The 3717-nt window shown below is 37.3% G+C and overlaps 1 long non-coding RNA gene across 1 annotated transcript; it reads left to right on the top strand.

The window, feature by feature from the left end:
• The first annotated feature begins 2652 nt into the window (after positions 1–2652).
• Positions 2653–3717, top strand: LOC120325528 (uncharacterized). Its single transcript, XR_013477710.1, has 2 exons — positions 2653–3025; positions 3512–3717. It is a non-coding gene; the product is annotated as an uncharacterized LOC120325528 (long non-coding RNA).

Below are 3717 nucleotides of genomic sequence, written 5' to 3'. Positions count from 1 at the left end.
ATGTGATATACTTTTGTTGTTTCCACGTCTTTTTCTTAACAGAATCAGGTTAGGCAAAAAATAGTTCAGGCTCGTTGAACAAAGATAGCTTTATAACACGATAACACACATAGGAGGAAGACTGATAAGCGGCCTTCTTATATTAATTACATAGAAAATATATTACGGGGGAGCTAAATATTAATTTAATAATTGCGCTCAAGTTTTTAAAACATCGCAATGACAGGAAACTTATGAAGGGAATAGAGTAAATCAGGTTTCATTTTATTGTCAGTGTGCTATTAGTCAACACTAATTCGACGCCCAATAAAGCTTTCGACGCTCATGCAAGCTTGATTAAGAGCTCGAATCCTTTTATGACTAGGGAACTGATTGCCCAATTGCCACGTGGATAGTGATTTGGCCTTGGGCAGGGCTGCTCAACTATTTTCACCAATGATCGGCACACAAAATTGACAAATTACAGGGGTCTGGTCATTCCAAATAAAAGAAAAGTCCAAAATATATATCCGAAAGTTATTTTAATGCATCGTTTGACAAAATAAAATACAAGAGCAAATCTCAATATCACGCAGTGGTACCTGTATACCAAAGCTTCAGTTGTTAATTAAGCAGAGCACGACTTTCTGAAAAGATGTAAAATATTCGGCCGCATACGCCCGTAGGTCACAAAAACAAAGCTAATGTTTACCATCATGCCTAAAATCTGTGAAAAAATGTGTGAGTGTAAAACTGCAGTTTTCTGCATCCGATGCCCGGATTATGTCATAATTTTTCGTCAGGGGTAGAACGAAACGATCGTCGCCGTGGTGAACGATGGATAGGCTTACCATACGTCCCGCTTTTTTCAGCGCCTTGTCCCGCCATCCCAACAAGTCAGTCATAAGTCCCGCTTTGGAATGCCATCCAGCATAATACACGAACATGTTCTCGTTACTGTTGTTGCTGTGTAGCGCAACGCTAGCGTACTTACTGAAGGTGAATGCGTTATTTTGTTAGTTTCGTTGCTTCCCACTAAGATTGTAAGCAAACGTATCACATATAAAATCAATTCTAAATGGTCCTGTTCGTACGTCCACATGAATGTAAAACACATGCTTGAGCGAATAAGTAAATTCTCAATTCATGAAAACGTTAGACTATTTCAATATTCTTTTTGAAGTACCTAAAAAAATCCAAATTCGGATCGTTTGTATCGTTAGCGTCAATTCCTTTCTATTTTTCGAACTGAACCCGATATTTGGACAGAAAATATGCGCATGAACTCTCGATGACAATATGGTCAACGAAAACAGCCGGGATGGCTTTAAATGTAGGCCTATGTAGTAAAATTGGAAACTGTCAAGTTACAGGATCACAGCTAGGGGGTCGTGTCTTTGGAGGCGTCCCGCTTTGAAGTTAAAAAAATATGGTAACCCTAACAAATGGAGATGGACGGCTGTTTCAATATATCTCATATATGGCCATGGTCGGCCCTAACTATAACTGACTGTTTACGAAACAGATTGCGCGGGATTATTCTAGGTGGAGATAAGAAAAATAAACGAAGATTAAGATTTTGTAATGGAAAACAATATAGTGTTTACGTCCTGTTACTTTTCAACTGTGTATGGAAACACAATTCAACGAGTCCAGTTATGCAGTTTAAACGGAGAGAGGTAAAAATCAGTTCGTGGTTTCTTTTTCTTGTTGTCATTAAACAAATTGAGCGAAGTTGACAACCAAACACTGAGATGAAAAAAGGTAAAATGCAGTTATAGCTCACCAAATATACCTGAGGTGAAATGAATTATGCCGTGATTTTCAAATTCTTTAAAACCTGGTCTAGACGAGCAATTGGGCCCAATTTTGTATACCCATTTTTATTCATGTCATACGACCTCCAAAATTTACCCAATATACAATAATTATATATTATTGGAAAGGTCTTTTGAGTACTATACGCTAGATGTCACTGAAGGACGTAAACTAAAACCCGTGTTGATGAGGTCTCTCGAAACCTAAAAAATTACCAAAAATATTTTGCACCTCTCTCATTCTATCATCTGTTGGACGGGTTATTCTCTTGTAAAGCTCAAATGTGACTATACAGTTGACTGCGTATTGGTTTTTCTCTTTTATATGATACTGAAACAGTGCCGATAACGCGCGTCATTCGAGCGTGATAAAAATTTTTCCTTGGAAAAGTCACGCATCGAATCAGGCCAGACTATGATTGATCAATCGTTCTGTTTTTTTTTTTGCGTTATCACGTTGAAAGCTTTTGTGATTCATAATAAAACATTTATTATGACTCATAAAAGCTTATAATCGTGAGACAAGGATAATTTGAGCAATAAAACGCTTATGTGAACTCACTTTTTTCTATGAGGCAGCTGCAATTAAACGACTCGATATTTTTATAACTTCCTGATGTTGTGAGAGTCCCACTCTATTATGTTACGAAGCATATGAAATGAACTTCAAAATAAGACCTTATCATACTAGCTTTTGTTATTGGTTAGTGCGCAATGCCAAGGTTTATTGAATTATTTTCTTGTCGTGCGACGTTTTTCTATCGCAGCGGGAAGTACACGCGTGAAATGTAAGCGATATTTTATCACTTCCAAATGTTATATAATGTTTATTCTTATATTCCTGGGTCGGAATAAGCTATTCTTCCAAACAAGACCATAACAAACATTTCAGACCTCATGGTTTACACACAGCATTGCAAAACGTCTGAAATTCCGTAGATGCGCTCACTAGAACAAAAAAGGTTTTAGATTTTCACAAAATAATGGCGCACCGAGTCGAGTAACGCGCGCAACCGCAACCAAGTTGACCTTTCTGCCACTGAATTAGACATTTTGTTTTCGGTAATCCTGAAAATCGGCGCTAACTTAGGTATATTCTCCTATTCAGCAATGGACCGGATTGAAAAAAAAACTCACTGCAATGGAGAAGCCTCAACATGTTCAATCTAGAAACCAACATCGACCAACGATAACAACCAAAAGAACATTGAAACCGACTCCTTCCCCAGGTAAATTTTATAGTCAGTGGTAGTGAAAGGTATGTGAAGTCGAGGTTTGGAACGTTTTTCCTGGAATGGAGTTTTTAAACTGTCAGAAGTTGGAGTCGCTTGCATACGCCAAAGTTGATTTTTAATGAGATCGGTGCTGCAGTTGGTGGCAAGTTTGTTTCAACCCGGAGTCGGGGATAGATTGTTGTTTCCCACAACTGCACAGCTCTACGCAGGAGACCAAAATGACAACTGCATGAGTATCATATATATATAGTTAGCGAAAGTAATTTAATTTTTCCAAAACTTCGATCTCTGCTCTAAGAAGATGTCCGACCAAATATCTATGGAAAAGTAATTTGCAATTTGCAGAGTTAAAATTGGGAACTAAGTATAGAGGAATAAAGTACAAGTTCATCGCATCCGTCAAACTTCTTGCTATGTTGAACAGCAACACTTTTGCAAGTTGTAAAACTGCAAAAAAATATATCCCTTCTTATATTTCAGAAAACTGCAAATTGAAGATCAGCAATGTTTGTTATTTCGCTGTGATATTTGCTGAAGATGATGTCAACTACAACAAAGCAGTTGATATTTGTAAAAAACGTAACGCAGATGTTGGTTTGATTCGAGATGAAGAATACTACAATGCGGTTATGAATTACTTGAGAAGTAATATTCCAAAGGGAGAAAAAAATATAGAATGGGACTAA

Source organism: Styela clava, chromosome 8, assembly GCF_964204865.1.
Source record: "Styela clava chromosome 8, kaStyClav1.hap1.2, whole genome shotgun sequence".
Lineage (NCBI taxonomy): Eukaryota > Metazoa > Chordata > Ascidiacea > Stolidobranchia > Styelidae > Styela > Styela clava.
The sequence above is the reverse complement of the archived record's forward strand: the minus strand, read 5'-3'. Positions and strand labels throughout refer to the sequence as shown.